The 21,169-nt window shown below is 39.2% G+C and overlaps 1 long non-coding RNA gene and 2 pseudogenes across 2 annotated transcripts in view; 1 reads left to right on the top strand and 2 right to left on the bottom strand.

Moving 5' to 3' along the window:
- Positions 1–21,169, top strand: part of LOC119255492 (uncharacterized) — a 48,616-nt gene that overhangs the window by 2,930 nt on the left and 24,517 nt on the right. For both annotated transcript variants that reach the window (XR_005127481.2, XR_008553479.1), the window contains exon 3: positions 8,825–8,917. This is a non-coding gene — a long non-coding RNA (uncharacterized LOC119255492). The remainder of the gene's footprint in view (positions 1–8,824; positions 8,918–21,169) is intronic.
- LOC119254580 (histone H4-like) lies at positions 2,105–2,416 on the bottom strand (annotated as a pseudogene).
- LOC119254582 (cell division control protein 42 homolog) lies at positions 18,379–18,942 on the bottom strand (annotated as a pseudogene).

The raw sequence follows: 21,169 nt of genomic DNA on the forward strand, positions 1-21,169 counted from the left end.
CTTGAAATTTTTTCCTCATGAACACGAAAATCTCATTGTGTTAGTCTGCTTAGCAATTGTAGTTAGTACATTATAAAATGATCTGTATAGGATAAAATTTGCAAATAACTTATTTTCGCACACACTGTCCCCTCCTCCCCCACCCCCAATGTTAAAACACATCCTGTGTAGTTAATTCTATCCTGGTTTTTGAATGAAATATGACATGAATTTCATGAGTCTTCTGGTCATTCAACTAAAAAAAGTTAAGTCAATTCAACAGCCTCAGATTGGTAATTAATAGATCCACTATAAAAACAAAAACTTTAGAGGCAAAGCTTATTCCTCCACCAACTTGAGCCTACTATGGCAAAAGGGGATGAGTTGATTTCCTCTCTACATGCCTGCCTAAAATTTCTCTCCTAAAATTTCTACTACTACCTACTATCTGTTACCACCACCATCAATTAGATTACCTTTCATCTCCCAGGTTGAAACAAAAAAGGGCAAGAGAGTTCTCAGCTTGGCTAGTAGAGTTCTGTGATTAAAGATGGATGCTCTGTCTTAGTAGACATTTATAATGGACACTTCCTACTTTGTGCCTTTGAAAACACCTCCATCCTCACCTTACCCCAATGAGCAAATACTGGTGATCTCTCATTTGCATTGGATAAATATATGTCATCTGACCTTCAGCTTATTGCCAGTTGCTAGCTTCTGTGATACACACCTTTATTTATTTTTTTTAACCATTCACTTTTATTTATTTATTTTTTTAAATTTTATTTTTATATTCCCCATACAATTTCAACCCCCCCATTCTGACCCCAGTCCCTCCCCTCCTGCCCCCCACCCTCCAAAAAGTGTCTCTGGTTCATAGTTTTTTGTTGATTTTGATTTTCACTTTCTTACAGTTATTCATTTTCCTGGTCCCTTATTTAAGTTTTCTAGATTCCTGCTATGAGTGAGACCATCCAGTATTTTTCTTTTTCTTTCTGGCTTATTTCGCTGAGCATGATCCCTTCCAGCGCCATCCATGTTGCTGCAAATTGCATGTGTTTCTCTTTTTTAAATGCTGAGTAATATTCCATGGTATATATGTACCACATCTTCTTGATCCAGTCATCTATTTTTGGGCATCTGGGCTGTTTCCAAAGCTTAGCTATTGTAAATAGTGCTGCTATAAACATAGGGGTGCAGGTGCTCTTTGGAATTGATGTTTCTGTGTCCTTTGGGTAAATACCTAGGAGTGGAATTGCTGGATCATATGGAAGCTCTATGTTTAGTAGGTCCAGAAATCTCCACACAGCTCTCCATAGTGGTTGGACCAGTTTGCACTCCCACCAACAGTTCAGAAGAGTTCCTTTTTCTCCACACCCTCGCCAGCATTTGTTGTTGCTAGTTTTTTTAATATGTGCCATTCTCACTGGTGTAAGATGGTATCTCATGGTAGTTTTGATTTGCATTTCCCTGATGGCAAGTGATGTTGAACATTTTTTCATATGCCTGTTGGCCATTTGCATTTCCTCTTCAGAGAAGTTTCTTTTTAGCTCTTCTGCCCATTTTTTGACTGGATTATTTTCTTTGTTTGTGTTGAGTCTCATCAGCTCTTTGCAGATTTTTGTGATCAGTCCTTTATCATTAGTGTTGGGTGCAAAAATGTTCTCCCAGTTGGTGGGGTTTCTCTTTGTTTTTGTCATTGTCTCTTTTGCTGTGCAGAAGCTCTTTAATTTGATGTAGTCCCAGCTGTTTATCTTTGCCTCCACTATCACTGCTTTGGGTGATGTGTCTGTAAAGATGTCTTTGATGTGCAAATCCCGTAGTGTTTTGCCTATATTTCCTTCTATGTATTTTATGGTTTCAGGTCTTATGTCTAGTGCTTTAATCCATTTTGAGTTGATTTTTGTGTATGGTGTGAGGTAGTGGTCAAGCTTCATTCTTTTGCATGTAGCGACCCAGTTTTCCCAGCACCATTTATTGAACAAACTTTCTTTGCTCCAATGCATAGTCTTTGCTCTTTTGTCAAAGATTAGTTGATCATAAATCTGTGGGTTTATTTCTGGATTTTCTTGGGGGCCCTAAAAAGGGCCTTTTTTCTGTTTAAGGAAGGGGTCCCGTACTGCGCCTAGCCGCCGAAGCCGTAGAGGGTGCGGCCCTGGCGCTTGAGCGCGTAGACCAAGTCCATGGCGGTGACCGTCTTGCGCTTGGCGTGCTCGGTGTAGGTGACGGCGTCGCGGATCACGTTCTCCAGGAAGACCTTGAGCACCCCGCGGGTCTCCTCGTAGATGAGCCCCGAGATGCGCTTGACGCCGCCACGCCGGGCCAGGCGGCGGATGGCGGGCTTGGTGATGCCCTGGATGTTGTCGCGCAGCACCTAGCGGTGGCGCTTGGCGCCGCCCTTGCCGAGCCTCTTCCCGCCTTTGCCACGACCAGACATCTCGGTGAAGCCAGAGACTGCAGTGATACAAACCTTTAACTTCTTTCTGTGGGCGTCTTCTCTTAATCCCATTTGACCTTTTTCTGTGGCCTATATTTGATTAAAAATAAAACAACACCAATAGAGTTGCTTTGCTTCATACCTCTGAGAAATGACCAAACTGAAAAATTTATCTTTTATGTTTTAGCCAGCCAAAATTTCTTCCATCTAGATTTTACTGGAATCTTAGCTCCATGAAGGAAAGGGATTTCAATCTTTTTTTTTTCACCTCTGCTGCCATTTATGCTCAGAATAGTGCCTGTACTTAATAAGAGCCATATAAGGATTAAATGAATAAATTCCTCAGATGTGAGCTAGACACTAATCCAATGTGCCCACCTGTTCCCCCTGCTCTAGGGATTATGCATCAAAGAACCACTAAAGCTCCCCCTAGGCAGGAGGTGGAGGAAAAGCACCGTCTACACGTAATACACCACACCCTCTCAAAATTTTCTAAACTTCAAAGTTTCTGACAGAGAAACGAGTAGTTGTAAGGGGCCTCCCCGGTGGCGCAGCGGTTGAGCGCTGGGCTGTGAAGCTGCCCACAGCCTCTGCAGCACCGGCTTGATCCCTGGCCGCCGGGGAGGGTCCCACATGGCGCGTGGACCTCTCCTGCCACCCTCTGCTCCCCCTCAGCAGTGTACTTCGGCAGTCTGCCTGTTCTGCCCTCCGCTCTGGCTCTGGTGAATTCTCTTACCCTCCCACGCTTCTGACTGTACCCAGTGCTTGTATAAATAAATAAATAAATCTTTTTTTTTTTTTTTAAAAAGAAGTGGATTTTTTTTTTTTAAGATTTATTTATTTATTTATTCAAGCACTGGGTACAGTCAGAAGCACGGGAGGGTGAGAGAATTCACCAGAGCCAGAGCAGGGAGCAGAGCAGGCAGAAGGACCGAAGTACACTGCTGAGGGGAGCAGTGGGCAGCAGGAGAGGTCTGCGCGCCATGTGGGACCCTCCTCCGGTGGCCGGGGAGCAGCCGGGGATCGAACCGGAGCTGCAGAGGCCGAGGACAGCTTTGCGACCCAGCGCTCAGCCGCTGCGCCACCGGGGAGGCCCTAAATCATCTTCTTTTTTTTTTTTTAAAGAAACAAGTAGTTGTGAAAGGAGGCCCCCAATTTTTTTCATCTCTACTTTTTGTGGTATTCCATTTCACTACTGAATGAGGGAATAGTTGGCACTTTCTTAGAGCCTTAGCCAAAACTGAGACAGAAAGAGCACTATTTTAACATCCTGCTACAGATATATAGAAAACAATTGCACTTATTAGTTGTCTCTATCTATTAAATCTTAAGTCCTCAAAGAACAGGGACCATGTTATATTTCCCTTTTTATATAGTGTCCCTTTTTATATATATCTAGTGTTTACACATGTAAAGGTTATTAAGAGTGTATGACTAAAATTACTTTAGAATTATTTGTAATAATTCCAAATACATTGCATGGTATCAAAGTTAAAAACTATTGTTTCTGGTACTCTTCTAATAGGAATTATTAAATATGGAAATATTTATAACAAAATTAAAATGACTAACACTTTAATGTTACCATGCTAGATATTCTATGTTGCTCTTAACATCTAATTCACCTCTTATGGATTACATCAGCAATGTCTGTTCCCTTCCTGCTTCTGATTGAGTTTAGCCAGTAGAGGTCACTAGCAGGAGATCAGAAGGCAGTAGGAGGTAGAGCTCTGCATATTACAGTCACTGTCTCTATGTTGGCCACTGGTTAATGGTGGTAGTGCATCATCCCTGCTGTTTCTCTGCCCATGTTCTGATTATATTTTCTTTAGTTGCCCCCTTTGAAGAGCCATCTGTTGGGATCCTGACTGATACAATAATATTTTTGGTTTTTATAGGAATCATTTTTCTTTCTGTAAGAAACACCTGTTATTTTTTGTGAAGTTGAGTTTATACTTCTAAAACATTAATATTAGGAGTTCTGAGGCAGCTGGAAAATAAAACCTAAGATAGAGGCTTTTCCCTGTTTGTTACTTGTTCAAATATATAAGAAAAAAGTAAACATACATTGGCTATAGACATATATTTTCCAGTTATAAAAGGAATATATAGCTTACATTTTTTTCAAGTACAAACCGTATGAAAAATAATCCCCTGTAAAGAAAATCACTGTTGGAAATATAGTAATATTTTTCCTACAATAATATCTTCTCTTTTTTTTTTTTTTTTTAAAGTTTTATATATTTATTTATACGAGCACTGGGTACAGTCAGAAGCGCGGGAGGGTGAGAGAATTCACCAGAGCCAGAGAGGGGAGCAGAGCAGGCAGAAGGACCGAAGTACACTGCTGAGGGGAGCAGCGGGCGGCAGGAGAGGTCTGCGCGCCATGTAGGACCCTCCTCTGGTGGCCGGGGAGCAGAAGGGGATCGAACTGGCGCTACAGAGGCTGCCGACAGCCTTGCAACCCAGCGCTCAACCGCTGCCCCACCGGAGAGGCCCAATAATATCTTCTTTTAAGAAAGGAGGAAAATTACCCTGATAATATATTTTCCAGTATTTGTAATATGTAATACATTGTCTTTGTGTGTGTGTGCATGTTGTGAGTGTCACTCTCATTCCATAGAAAGAAATCCTGCATTTCTTTAGATACATTTGAATCTGTCCCTGAGCCACCATCTTGCCATCCATCCAGGTGGGAAATTCAGTGTCAGTTATTGCTTGAACATTTCCTCTCCATCCAGGATTATATAAGGTTTCTAGGGCTTTAATTATTGTGGAAAAACTTGAAATTACCTCAAATTATTTGATTATCTGTCCACATTGGTTTGTTGGGCAGATTCCCTTGTGTGTCATCTTCCTTGCCTGGCTGACTGATATTCCTTTACTGTCCTTGAAACTCAGAAATCTGGAATCAAATGAGTGAATCTAACAACGGCTGTACCCAGGCATAGCCTTCCTCTTTGAGGTTTTGACACAATCATGGACTCTGTTACAGAGCAAGATGGGTCTAAGCTCTTTCCTCGAACCAGAGGCTTCAGACTTCTAAATCTTCAGGAATCTCTTTCACCTCACTCTCAAAGGAATTGCTTTTCTTTTTCCCCTTCTCATTTCAACAGACAAGGAGAGCCTGTGTTGTCCGTAAGCGGTCTTTGCTCTTTGCTTTACAAAAATCTGAGGTCTAAATACCTGCTTGAATGGGAACAAGGAGCCTGGGGATAGGGGAACACAGAATTAATATCTCAACAAAATAAACTGCTACACAAAATTAAATTTTTTAACCTACTTTTTAATTTAAACATTTATACCACAAACATTTCTTCATATCTCATGCTTTCTGTATCACAAGGAAGGTAACCCATTATATGAGTGTATCATAGTTTATTTAACCAAATATGATAACCTTTAGATAGCTTATTCTAAAGCTCACTTTATCTTCATCTACTTTCTTTTTTTCACTAGTTATTCAGAAGCTAAAGTTATATTTTGATAATAGAACAGAACAAATTGGAAATAGTAGGCATAATTTGGAAGAATAACAACTTGGAACTGTATCTAAACTATGTAATATAATTTCTCTCCTTGGTGTGTGACCAACAGGGAGGCCTGTACAAAAGCCATTGGCATACTTAAGTTGTTTAGAAATATTTTTTTTCCAGAAATTAAGCAATTATTACAGAATGTCATCTAGATAGTTGAGTAAGAATGAATCTTACATGTCCATGGGAAAAATTTAAGTTGGCTCTTATTCAAATTTATTTTTATTTAATTCTAAAAAATCCCGAAGTAACTAGCAATGACCTCTTAATTAAAGAACTAGTGCTGCTTTTCTGGTCGATTCTTTCCACAAAATATCTATATTGATCAATTTTACAGTTGCTGGTAAGAGTCAGGGTATACCCTCAGCCAAATCTCCAAGTCATGCCTACAGGAGCCAAAAGCCATTAAAACCCCCAAGAGACCAAATGTTTCTTCTGTTGGTCCACAAATGGGGAGATGATATAACAGTTATTCTGAAGAGGCCAGCTAACCTCCTCAACTCACAGAGCCATCAATATATACACAGAGGGGAATGATGAAAAGGACAGGTTTTAGAGTCAGATATTTCTCATTCTTTCAACAAATATTTGATTACTTTACCATATGCCTTTATTACTAAGATGCTGAGAATGTCTCTGGAAACAAAACAGATAAAAAGTCCTGAAAGGAAGAATGTTATGGGGTGAAATCAGAGAAGAACTAGGATGGGAGTTGCAGATAGTATAGGGTCTTTAGGCCATGGTAAGATCTTTGACTCTGGATGAGACAGAAAGCTACCAGAGAGTTTTGAAGAGAAAAATGTCATTACTGACATTTAAAAAGGATATATTCCAACCCTTGTGTAGAGAATAGACAATGGGCAGCCCAATAAATATAAGATCAAGGTTATGATAATCAAGTCACAGATTACAATAGCTAGGACAAACATTGTAATGTTGAGATGGAAGGAAGTAGTTGGAGTCTGAATATACTTTGAAAGCAGAGCCAACAGTACTTTGCTAATGGGTTGAAAGTGGCGTATAAGAAAAAGAGAGGCTTTAAAATGATGTTTTTGATCTGAACAAATGTGAGAATGGAGCAATAATGAACCAAGGCAATAGTGAGACAGGGGGAACAGGTTTAGGAAGAAAGATGATGTAGTTTAGGGCCTCCCCTGGTGGCGCAGGCGGTTGGGCGCAGCACTATGAAGCTGTCCGCAGCCTCTGCAGTGCCAGTTCGATCCCAGCTGGCCAGCGAGGGTCCCACATGGCGTAGCAGACCTCTTCTGTCTCAGCCGCTGCTCCCCTCAGCAGTGAATTTCGTCAGTCTGCCTGTTCTGTTCCCTGCTCTGTCTCTGGTGAATCCTCTCACCCTCCCACACATCTGGCCTGTACCCCGTTTCTTGTATAAAATAAATAAAATATCTTAAAAAAGAAAGAAAGATGATGTGGTTTATACATCTCAAGTAGACATCCTAATGGAAATATGGAGTAGTTAACTGACATCTAAATTAGAGCTTGGTGGAGAGATCCTGTGGGGGTCTTCATGTGTGAAGTTATTTAGAGCCATGAGACTGGAGTGAGAGTAAATAGAAAATAAGTTCAAAGATTGAATACTATGTTACACAAATACTAAGAATTAGGTTTGTGTTTTGAATTTAGCTCCTCATAAGCTCTGACACCTTCGATAACTTATTTAATCTCTCAACCTTTTTTTTGTTGTTGTTGCCTAATCCTGTAAAATGAAGATATTATTGACTAATATCCTTATGATTAGTGTGGTGACTAAGTGAATTTGTCATTTAACAAGCTTAGCACACTGCCTGGCACATGATAGTCTATAATTATTAGCTACTATTACTACTACTTTTAAAATCAGCATTTGTCTTCCAAAATATTGCTGACTGCTGTAGTGATAATATACTCACATCATTCATATTGTTGCTATGTCTATTGTTTATCTAGATAAAAAGTGGCAAATTAGAAGTGTGCACTTTAAGCTACATTTTCACATAAAAGCTCTTTTCAACTGTTAACTTTTGTTCCTTTTTTTTTTTTTTTTTTTTTTTTGTGGGACCCTCGCCGTGGCTGGGGATTGAACTGGCGCTGCAGAGGCTGTGGGCAGCCTCGCAACCCAGTGCTCAACTGCTGCGCCACCAGGGGAGGCCCTCAACTGTTAACTTTTGAAGTCCTCCTAAATATTTTGAAGTCCTCCTAAATATTTAATTTTGCTTTAATCTATTTTGAAAATTTTCAGTTATTTTTATTTAACTGCCAAGTCTATAATGCAAAACAAGAGTCTCTTCTTTAAAGTTTCGACATTCAATATGGCTGACTGCTACAAAAATAAAAACATGGTTGGTGAAGTTTGTTTGAAATAAGAACTCCCTTCTCTAACAAGTTTGAATAACCACTTGGTCTGGAAATTATTTCACCCTATATAAAAATGCCTTCTCATTTTAAAAATAAATAACATCATCCTATTGTTTTCGCACTTTGAAATACATTCTGATCTCATTTTTGTAGAAATCCACCTGAGATTATTTAGGAAAACAATTACTGTATTAAAGACAGGCATTTTGTTCTCTAGTGGATGAAAGCCAATATTTTTTAGTTTCAGGGTGGTTTCAGAATTTCTTTTCTTTGGCCTGTTGCTTAGGTGGCAAGGGTATCAATGGAAAAGCAAAAGGACAGAGACATAACTAAGTCAAAATTTTTCATTTGTTGTATTTCTTCTTTGCACATGACCCAAGAGAAAAATTTAATCTAGTCTACCAGTAGACTAATAATTCCTTAGATATTGGTCATAATAAAAGGAACGTGTCCTTTAAAACCAATGTTTTCTAGAATTGAAGTTCAAAGTAAAGTGCGCAATTCCCTTCTTTGCTGCTAGGTGGCAATTAATACCTTGGAGAGAAAAAAAATCCTGCCTCCCTCCCCCAGCTTTCCCCACCCAAAGAGATACGTGCATTTTCTCTTCCTTAAGGTAAGAATTCTCCTAAGGATAATATTCTCCTTCCTGCTTTGTTTTGTCCCAATGAATTTACATTCACCTTTTCCTTTAATTGTTAAGAGTAACACATACAAATCTAACAGACTGCTATAGCTAAGGAAGAATAGATCATATCTTTTAAAGAGGGTGTTTTCCAGAGTGTATGTTCATGAGTGATATTGAGTAGGAAGTTGCTATAATTTCCCTACAGGGATTTTTTTTCTTCAATTTTACTAAAAAATTTCCTGTGAAAGGAATTACAACTGGCCCTTGTTAATGTTATGCCAAATGTAATATAATTCAATATGAAACAAAAATGGAGAAAGAAAATAATTTTGAAAGTCCAAAAAGCAATTTCAACACATTGAAATTGAATAATGAAGTATAGGAAATAGAATAAAATAATTCTTCATGAGAGTAACAGAGAGGTATAATATAAATGTTTTTTTCCACTTTATTCAGATTTATCTGCTCCTAGCAAAATTATTTAAAGACTACACATAGTTTCTATGTGTTGTAAATCTAGCGAATCTATTCTACACCCTTTTTGAAATAGGTTATATTGTGTACATTGCTTTTGTCAGCTTTTTTACCAAAAGAATGATGGAGTAGGTATGATGGAGCAAGCTTTATATAAAAATCCAAATATCAAGTCCCTGTTCAAAGATGACTGTCAGTTTTGGTCTTAAACCAAGGATTCTCCCCAAGCTAACACCAAAAAGAAAAGCTGCTTCTGGCATTCTAGGCCTTCCCTGCATCCAGATGGCCTGTCTGTAGCCTGGCCAGAACCAAACCCCTCCTGCTGCCTTTTCATGCTGGCCTTGGATGACAGCCCCAGGCTACACCAGCTCCCATACCCCGTTAACTCTTCAATACCTGCGATTTTTAAGACGAGCTGGGACTTCCAATATGAATTTGGTTGAAAGGGTAAATCAAGTTTTAAGCTTGAAGCTTAGCTTCTGAAATATTTATCCACCTCACCTCTCCCCACCCCTCCCATAGGCTTCCTCCCAAAGTAGCTCAGCCAGCCAATTGGCATCAGAGGAGCACCGTTTGGAAGGGAGTGTGTGTGGGCAGCTTGCAGGTGAGGACAGAGCTGCCAAGACAGACCATGCGGTTAGTCCTGTGCCTACATCCAGTACCGGACTGTGCCTCTCCAGAGCATTTGTATATACACAGTAGCTCTGCTGTCCAGGGTGTGGGTAATTTCAAAAAGTGTTTTTTAAAATAACTCGTTGTTGGGCCTCCCCGGTGGCGCAGCGGTTGAGCGCTGGGCTGCGAACCTGCCCACAGCCTATGCAGTGCCGGTTCGATCCCAGGCCGCCAGCGAGGGTCCCACATGGTGTGCAGACCTCTCCTGCTGCGCCCACTGCTTCCCTCAGCAGTGTGTTTCGTCAGTCTGCCTGTTCTGTTCCCCACTCCGGCTCTGGTGAATTCTCTCACCCTCGCGTGCTCTGACTGTACCCAGTGCTTGTATAAATAAATAAATAAATCTTTAAAAAATAAAATAAAATAAAATAACTCGTTGACAAGACTTATGTTCAGTAAACAAGGATGCATAATGGGGAATATAGAATGATCATGCGTGGATTTAGGTGAGAACTTTTCTGAAGTAGTTGTGCCAGAAACACCAATCTAGTCTAGATTTGAAAAGCACCCTTGGAAATCTTACTAGTGGCAGTCATTGTTTTCGAAGGTGGTTTGTATGTGGGAATTTCACTAGAAGGTAATACAGAAAGCAAATTCTGTATCTAAAGGCAAAATTTCCCTTTGGTGTTAATTTTTTCCACAGAGAGATGTTAATAACGATTTACAAGGTTGCTTCTCAGTTGGCCAGGATACATATTTTCAGATGAAAGCCTGTGACTGTGTCACTTTCTTTCCCTTTTGTTTTTGAATCTCATTTCTTAGTTCTCTGCTTGCTGTTATTTTTAATTATTATTATTACTATGCTTGTTGCCAAGCTATTCTACTTTCCACAGAGTTGATTAGAGACCTGAGAACTCCAGGCCAACATAAAATCCTGGTTTCCAAATCATAATACATGAACAAAGGAAAAAAATGGCAAAATTACTAGCTTTTATAGAACTCTTAAAAAAACAACAACCAAAAACTAAGGAACCTAGAGCTGTAGAGAATGGAGTTTAAAAACAGGAACCCATAAACGGATCAAAAGCCATATAACATTGAGATGAAAAGAAAGTGTATAAAAGAGATTGTAAACATAGACCTGATATGTCTATTGATTTTCATTATTTAGCCTGAAGTGCTTGGTGGCTACTCAGCAATAGAACCTCTCTTAACTAACATAAAAAGGCACTCTGGCATCAGCTTCCCATTTGTGGCTTCAGAACTGAAACCTTTCCCTTGACCCTCTCTACGAGCCTAGCTCTGTTCTGATTTTCACTCCCTGGGTTTCAGCTTCACCAACTTGCTTCTCAAAGTTGCCTGGCCCACAAATGCACAAAGTTGTCTTATGTGGATGACCTTGTCTCCTTGTAACTAAGACAATAAAAATTGGGGCTCTCCGTCCAGCTCTTAGCTGGATGTGTCAGGCCACCTTTGGTAACATTTCTCCCAGCTAGACCCAGTCCTCAGGATTCTTCCTTCTGTGAAAAACACAGTGAACTAGACAGACATCTAGGAAATACTATATCCTCTCGAGATGTGAATCACCTATGGTTCAGTGGAACCACAGTCTGGAAAGAGCAAAAAAATGTAGAAAGAGCAAAAAAGCTGCATCATTTCTTTACAAAAACATCTATTTTTCAGTTTTATACATTACCTTGTACATAACTTATCAATCTTTTCTTACTGATGACTGATACCTGATGGATTGCAATTGGACTTTCATAGAACTCTAAAGTACTACTCCCACTTGAAAGTGTGAGGAAAAAATGTATGAAAACAAAAAAGGAACTAACATGTGAAGTTAGAATCCACTTTTCCTCTTAGAATATCTGAATAAAAACTCAAAGAGGAAGATAAGTCATGTAATGTTGGTTTAAATAAGTCAACTAATGTTGGTTAATGCTCTTTTAAAAATGTATTTTATTTTACTTCCCCTTTCATTTTGAGAGGAGAGGCAAAAACTTGAAAGTACCATTCCATTCTAGTCTAAAAAGAAACTTGCTGGCTTGGGAAATATTAGAAATTTACGAAAAGCAATACATCTCCCCCTAATTAAAGTGTTGTATTTCCCTCTACCTTCCCCATTACCAAGAGAATATATAAATATGTGTGTGTGTATGTAAAAGGCATCCTTGCATAAAACCCTTAGACCAGATTTCACAATTTTTGTCCTATGCTAATGAGAAATCTTTATTTAGTTTCAGTCTTTCCAAATAAGCTTGTATGTGTCCAATCCAGCAAATGCTGGAGTCGGTCCTCTTTGTCCTCTCTCCCTTGACCCCCTGCTGAAACCTGGCTCAGTCTGTTCGTCTATTCGTGAAACTACACCCATGCTACAGAGCATTTTTATCATTTCACAGGGTCACACAGTACAAATGGGTGGGGGACTCCATTCAGGCCAGGAAGATGATAGAGATTGGCAGCTGTTCAGTTTAGCTGGCTCAAGGGAAGTTCAGCTTCCTTGTCCATTCACAGTCTGTCTCTTCTGTGCTGACCTTTGACTAACTGACAGGACTCTCCAGCTCAGAACCTGTTTCCTCTTTGCCCACACTCCTTTTCTTCTCCACATTGTCCGTACTTCTGAATGGAAGAGGGGAAAGCCTGAGGAATAGGTGCTGGGGAGAGGAAAAGTAGAAAAGTATGGCTTCCTGACTTTGGAACCCATGAGGTTCACCCTTTGATTAAGGGTGTGGTACTTACCTTTAAAGGATGTCAATATATCTCATGCAAAATTTTTTTTAAAGATTGATTGATTGATTGATTGATTGATTTATACATACATACATACAAACACTGGGTACAGTCAGAAGCGCGGGAGGGTGAGAGAATTCACCAGAGCCAGAGCGGGGAGCAGAGCAGGCAGAAGGACCGAAGTACACTGCTGAGGGGAGCAGCGGGCATGGCAGGAGAGGTCTGCGTGCCATGTGGGACCCTCCTTTGGAGGCTGGGGAGCAGCCGGGGATCGAACCGGTGCTGCAGAGGCTGTGGGCAGCTTCCCAGCCCAGCGCTCAACCGCTGCACCACTGGGGAGGCCCTCATGCAAAATTTTTATAACATGGAGAATTTAGTATGTTCTGTGCATCAGTGTAGCTTACATACCGTAGGAGAATATGCTAGCCCATCTGTAACTATCCATGATTGTTTTTATACTCCATATTTAATGGAAATTTTACAAATATTTTGCTTTCATTTTATTTTTATTATTGTCAGTAGCTCCACTATAAAGAAATTGAAATTGATTCTCAGAAAAATTACTATGCATATATACATTGATCAAGTAGCTTATAGAATCTGATGCTGAAGCCTTTCAAAATGCAAAATATTTTATGATCATCTAATTGACTTTGAGAGACACAATTAAAATGTACTTAAGCCCTACCATACCATGTTTAAAATTTAAGACAAAGGTAAACAATATGGGGTAATGATTGTTAAATTGAAGCTACCATTGCATTTATAAAAGTAAGATTTGATTGTATTTTCCTGGCTTTCTTTCCCCTGTGATGATTTTAGTATGGTGGCTGAGTTGTATATATGGCATCTTTTCTCCTGCTAACTTCATACAATGCCATCTATCATTTGGGGGTATCTATAACCCTTACATCTAGCCCACTCTTTTTACCTTCCAAAAGGGGCACTCAACTAAAACCAGAAAAACTTTTTCTAGTTCGTTGGCTACTTGTTGAAGGCAATTGACTGCTTTTCAATAGAAAACATTTCCTTCCCCCATTGTGCCTCCTCTACCCCCTAAAACACTTCACAAAGGTCTGACTGAGCCCTCTTGCAATTGCCAGATATAGTTCCTTAAATAAACAAAAGAAAACAGGGCTTCCCTGGTGGCTCAGCGGTTGAGCGCTGGGTTGCGAAGCTGCCCGCGGCCTCTGCCGCGCCGGTTCGATCCCCGGCTGCTCCCCGGCCACCGGAGGAGGGTCCCGCATGGCGCGCAGACCTCTTCTGCCGCCCGCTGCTCCCCTCAGCAGTGTACTTCGGTCCTTCTGCCTGCTCTGCTCCCTGCTCTGGCTCTGGTGAATTCTCTCACCCTCCTGCGCTTCTGACTGTACCCAGTGCATGTATAAACAAACAAATAAATAAATAAATAAATAAAACATGCCTCTATTAAAAAAAAAAAAAAAAATAAAAGAAAACAAAAGAAGCTGTTGTCACAGACATGAACTATTTTAAGAGTCATTCTCTACTGTCCATGTCCTACCCATGGCAGGGGAGGAAACTGAGGCCCAGAGAAAAAGGGTATAATCTAATTTCTACAGCAAGGATTCCTCACTTTTTCTGTACCATGGACTGTAGCAGTGTGGGGAAGCTTATGGATTTCCTCTCAAAATAATGCTTTTAAGAACACAAAATAAAGTATGAAAAATTGTGACCCTTCCTTACATCACATACAAAATTAAACCTAAGTGGATTAAAGACCTAAATATAAGAAAAGCTAAAGCTATCCAATTCTTAGAAGGAAATATAATGGAAAATCTTTATGACTATAAATTAGGCAATGGTAGTTTTTTTGGTCTTTTTAAAATAGCTGTATTGAAATATCAATACTATTGATATTTCATTATCTGGCAATTCCACTATAAAATTCATCCATTTAAAATATATGTATATTTTATATATGTTATATATTATTTAAAGATATATATTCATATATTATACACAAATACATGTGCAATATTCATATATTATACATATATACAGATACAATTTAGTGGCTTTTAGTATATTTACAGAATTGTGCCACTGTTAATCACAATGATCTAATTTTAGAACCCAAGTTATTTGTTATTGAACACTAAGGAGGATTTATTGATTCATGTACAGAGATGATCAGATAATAATACTAAGGGCTGGAATTTTTTCAACCTGTTCTTCTCCTATTTTGGAAAAAAAAATAAACAAAAACATCTTCATTGAGATTAATTCACATTATTATTCATGCATTTAAAGTATACAATACTAGGTAGTTTTTGATTTATTCACAGAGTTGTGCAACCATCACTTAGGCAATTATTTTCTTAGATATGACCCCAAAAGCACAAGCAACAAAGAAAAAAATATAATCTCAAAATTGAAAACTTTTTTGCTATAAATAAATAAAGTCAATGAAATGATAACCCACAAAATGGGAAAAAGTATTTGCAAGTCATATACCTGAAACAGTACTTGTATTCAGTATATATAAAGAACCCTTACAAATTAATTATTATTAAAAAATCAAATGACCCAACTAAAGCACAGGCAAAGAATTTGAACTTATACTTCTCCCAAAAAGATATACAAATGTCCTATAACCTCATGAAAAGATACTCAACATCATTAGCCATTAGGGGAATGCAAACCACAATGAAATACCACTTCATACCCACTAGGATGGCTGTCACACAGTAATTAGAGTTGGAGAGGATATTGAAACATTGGATCCCTCAAACACTGCTGGTGGTTGGTATCATAATTGCAACAATTTTGGAAAATAGTCTGGCAATTCTTCAAAGGTTGAACATATGACCCAGCAATCCTATTGCTAGGTATAAACCCACTGAAAATGAAAACTTATCCAACATAAAAACTTGTGTGAATGTTCATAACAGCATTAGTCAAATGGATAAGAAGTACAAACAACCTAAAGATTCATCAGCATGAATAAACAAAATATGTGTGGGGGCTCAAAAAGAAAATCATCCCATACCCCCTGGGTTCTTCTAGGCTGGCAAATAATCAAACAAGTAGCAGACAGATTGGAAAGAGAAAAAATTGAAACGTTTAATAATAACATTTATACCTCCTGTACACATGGGAGTGACTCACTCACATGACTTCAGAATCTTCTTAAATAGCTTAGGTAAGTCTAGGGAGGTTAGGGGAAGAAAGGGAAAGGTTAGTTAGGTAGTTTACCAAGGAAGGAAAAATAGACAAAAGTATGCAGATGAAGTTCTGCCTTCTCCATTGAAAAGAGGTAAGGAAAAAAGTCTTTTTGGAAGAAGCCCTAACAGAAAAAAGTTTACATATAGGTATCCTTTTCAAAAACTACCTCCACCCTGCTTTCTGAGCTCCTCCCATTAAATTAGCCTTTTGCCAAAAGGACATTTTCAGGTGGCATATTTGTTGCTCCCTTACCTGTGCGTTAGCCAAACAATGGAATAGTATTTTGTGATGAAAAGAACCTCAACAATTTTATGCTAAGTGAAGGAAACCAGTTCTAAAGGACCACATATGATTCCATTTATATGAATGGTCCGTAATAGGCAAATCTAGAAAGATGGAAAGTCCATTAGTGGTTGTCTAGGGCTGGCCAGTGGAGGGAATGAGAATGGGAAGTGACTGCTACTGAGTAATGGGTTTCTTTTTGTGGTGATGAGAATGTTCTAAACTTAGATTGTAGTAAATGTTACATAATTTTGTGACTAACGCAGTAAAGCCATTGAAATATGCACTTTATTTTTTTTAATTTTTAAATTTTTTTTAATTTTTAAATTTTTTTTTAAGATTTATTTATTTATTTATACAAGCACTGGGTACAGTCAGAAGCGCAGGAGGGTGAGAGAATTCGCCAGAGCCAGAGCGGGGAGCAGAGCAGGCAGAAGGACCGAAGTACACTGCTGAGGGGAGCAGTGGGCATGGCAGGAATGGTCTGCGTGCCATGTGGGACCCTCCTCCGGTGGCTGGGGAGCAGCTGGGGATCGAACCAGCGCTGCAGAGGCCGCGGGCAGCTTCGCAACCCAGCCCTCAACCGCTGTGCCACTGGGGAGGCCCAACGGCACATCTTCTTGATCCATACCTAAACATTTTTAAAAGTGGAGAAATTGTAGCCACAATGAGGTGATAAAAACCCCTATTAAGACTTATGAAGAGGGCCTCCCTGGTGGTGCAGGCGTTTGAGCGTCGCACTATGAAGCTCTCTGCAGCCTCTGCAGCTCGCGTTGGATCCCTGTTGGCTGGGGAGAATCCCACTTGGCGAAGCAGACTTCTTCTGTCTCACCTGCTGCTGCCCTCAGCAATGTATTTCGTCAGTCTGCCTGTTCTATTCCCTGCTCTGTCTCTGGTGAATCCTCTCACCCTTCTGCGCATCTGGCCTGTACCCCGGTTCTTGTATAAATAAATAAATCTAAAAATAAAATAAAAAATAAAGTTAAAAATAAAAATAAAAAAAAAGACTTATGAAGAGCCTTTAAAAAACTCCTTCCATGGTTTTTATTAGAGAGCCTCAATTGACTACTCGAGGGGTCTCCCTATGCAAAACATAAATAAGGGGGTTTCCCTGACTGGTTCCATATTGTTAAATGTTTTCCCACCCCACCCCATCCGCAGCTTCTGAATGAAGCATCCTCCATCCTCATAGCTTGAAAGAGGATGTGAGCCATTCCATAGACGACTGTCTTCTTGCACAATCCCTCGTGTTTCCTCTATGTACCAGGTTTCCAGCTGTGTTCTGGGAATATCATATCACACACTATTAAGCTGCATATCTATGCTAAGCATATAAGACAATGAGTAACAGGGAAATTTTTTTTTGTTTTGTTTCATTTTTTAGTTATGCACTTAATCCATCTGATGTATTTCAAAAGGTGCAATACTTTTTTTCATTTATCAGTGAAAGAAGTTAGAAATTACTTAAAAAAATCCCCTTGAAAGTCACAGTCACATATGTGGTACATTCTAATAAAGAGGAGGGGCAACACAGGTTCCATGTACTTTCAGGAGTTTCATCAAATATGGGACCTACTCACGGGTGGAGAAAATAGACAACTTTCAAAAAGAAGTATGTTATTAAATGAGGCATATTATTCCACTCTTCCCTAAAAGAACCAGGTGCAGAACATGCTTTGTAAACGAGATCATGTGGAATCAACCCATCCCTCTCCCCATTACAGGCTATCCCATAGTTAATGATTTAAAAAATATGACTAAATAAAACAAACCCCTCAACACTCCCCTCTCCATCTCTAGGGAGAAAACTAGATAGCCCAGATTACTCTCAAGAGCAGAACCCGGGAGCAGCTTCAACAATCCAAATCACCTTGTTAGAGTCATCAGAGGCAGGCCTTGCTTTTAAAAACAACAAAAAACATTCTTTAAAAACAAAAAAATGAGTACTGATTCCTTTTCTGAAAATATACAATTACTCAAAATTTACTAGTATTGAGAGAGGTTGGGGCCATACTTATGGACCCTTGACACACAGATGCATGTGGGTAGGTAAAAGGTTTATCATTATTGCAAAACTGAATTTTAATTTTTAATCTTTAGTTTGATTTAAACATTGCTTTTAGCACGATGCCAACACCAGCTGGGCAGAGAGGGCTCTAGAGAGGTGTTCATAGTAGCACACACCTGCAGCTCTTCTTGGACTCTGGAGCCAGTATTACTTCATCAAATATATTCTTTATACTTTTCTGTGTGAGTGCAGATTGCTTCACATACTTGACAGCCTTCAGGTCACAGCCCAGCTTTTCAGTAATCTCCGAAGTGATAGGCTTCTGCTTGTTCTTGGCAGGTTTCTCAAGAGAAGTGGGGTCATCTCTGAGATCAATTTGGGTACCCACCCAGCTAGAAAGGAGTTTTTGAAGGGTGGTGAGTTATCTCAGGCATTCACTTGTCTTTCACATTTTCAAATGTGGATGGAGAGACCACTGAAAAACACACTAGAAATACATCTGACTGTGGATAACTCTGTGGTCATAATCTATCATAATCCTCTTGCCCTGCAGTATCAAAAAGTCCCAAAGTAAGTGGCTCTCCACCCATCTTAACTGTGGTTGCATTGTTGTCAAAAACAGTTGGTACATACTCGGATGGAAATTGTTTGTTGTGTAGGATATCAGGAGACATATTGTACCAAAAACACCATCACCCACAACAACATGCTTAATTGTCTGCATTGCTGAGACAGTTTTGTATCCATCTTAAATATAATGCAAAATCAATGATAACATTAACTTCTGTGTCAGGGCATTTTTTGATTGAGCTTTATTATTTATGAATTATATCTCAATATAGATGTTTAAAAAATAAACACCTAAGAATTCAAAGAATACCAATTATGTGAAATGCAGTTATCAAAATATAAAAAACAAACATGAATAGTAATATATTACGTACCTTATTAACACATTAAATTATAAGTTGTAGAAGCAAATCTGTTAACTACCGTAATTTTGAAATGGCAGTGAGTGAGATATCAGCTACAAATGTAAAAACAATAAGAAGGGCCTCCCTGGTGGCACAGTGGCTAAAGTCCCAGTATTATCAAGCTATCACCAGCCACTGTGGCACGAGTTTGATCCCCGGCCGGCCAGGGAGCTAACCCACTTGAGGCACTTGAGGCACTTGAGGCAGCAGACCTCTCCTGTCTCACCAGCTCCTCCCCTCAGTGGATCTGCCTGTATTTTAGTAGATCTGCCTGTTCTGCTCCCTACTCTGTCTCTGGTGAATCTTCTCACCCCTTCCCCCCTGAACCTTTGGCCTATACCCCAGTTCTTCTATGCATAATAAAAATAAACCTTTAAAAAAATAAGAAAATCTTTGATTACTATGGGCAAAAAGTTGTAAGCACTGCTAAAGCTGTGTGGTTTTCTCGTCTACATTAATAACTGAGGGACTCTATGACCAATTTAAACCTACAAATGGGAAGAGGTGAAAGATAAGAGAGAAATGCAGAAGATCCTGAAAAAAATACTAAATTTCAATTAGAGGTCACTGAAATTTGTGCTGTAATTTTTTTCCCTGGCAAATTCATGGACACACTGAATTTCGTCTCTAGACCCTTCATTGGGGGAGGTTGGTCCGTCCAGGGAGAGTTAGTGAGAGAGCTAATTTACAATCCATGTCTCCTGATTTGCTTTAGTTTTCTATTTAGTTATTTTTTTTCTCTTTTAAAAAAGGGCATCAGGTAAAAAGGATGAGTTTTATTTAAATTGCAAGATTGAGGGCCTCCCTTGGTGGCGCAGCGGTTGAGCGCTGGGTTGCGAGGTTGCCCGCAGCCTCTGTAGTGCCGGTTCGATCCCCGGCCACCGGCGAGCGTCCCACAAAAAAATAGATAAATAAATAAACTGCAAGATTGAATCAATTTGGAAAAAAAAGATTGTTATGTGGGAGTTTCTAAAGAAAAAAGAATTTTGACTGACCCTTCCCTTCCTACTCTATTCCTGTGTCACCCCCACCACCCCACCTTCCATACAACCTCCACCCCATACATCTCTCCATCACCAAATGAATTTATAATGCTTCTCCCTATCAGTGGAAGACACTGATTTAGAGAAATAGTTGTTGTTTGGAGCTGTAGTAGAAATGTAGATTTTGAAGTTTTCTCAAAGGGAATATTTTCAGTAATTTGCAAAGTTAGAAGTATTTGGAAACAGGATGGGATAACTGAGTTGAAACCAATGATTATGGATTTTGCAGAAATTTAGTCATTTTTTTTGTTCAGATGGGAGCTTACCAGGACATGTCCTCTTTAAAGATAGTTGCTGATACACATGTCACTAAACGGAGGAAAACAGAGACAATCAAGTTGTTTGTCTCCATTATCTTGAGACATCAACAAGTATCAGATGATTACAATACAGGTACCCACACATAGAGTAAATAATTTTTAAAATGAGAATGGTATGTATGGCATTCCTGCCACTGTTTGAAAGCTGAGACAAGAATGTTTCTGGGCAACATCTGAACTTTGCCTTATTTCTAGATCAGTTCCATATTATAATAAAGTACAGCCCAATAGTAGAACAGGGGTGGTGGTTTGGGTTGGGCACTGAGACTGGTGGCTACTTCAGTACTGGAATTTACAAGGTTGGACAAACCATGATCATAGTTTCTGAATTAAAGAAAGAGGATGTGTTTGACCATGGAGTTTTATAATTATTTCTGTCAAATAAACAATATAGATTTTATGGGCAATATATTTTGTATACCAAAACACTAAAATCAAAAAGGACAGAATATTTAAAATGGACATTATCTGGAAAACCCAGGTTAAAAACGATTGTCATACTTACAGATTTTAGGCCATCTTATGGATGTCCCATATCAAGAGAATTAGGGACTCAGGAAGGAACAGATTTAATACCATCAGTCAGAATTCTAAACCAAAGCAAGGTCATGAGC

Source organism: Talpa occidentalis, unplaced genomic scaffold, assembly GCF_014898055.3.
Source record: "Talpa occidentalis isolate TD23 unplaced genomic scaffold, MPIMG_talOcc4v2.1 talOcc4.3, whole genome shotgun sequence".
Lineage (NCBI taxonomy): Eukaryota > Metazoa > Chordata > Mammalia > Eulipotyphla > Talpidae > Talpa > Talpa occidentalis.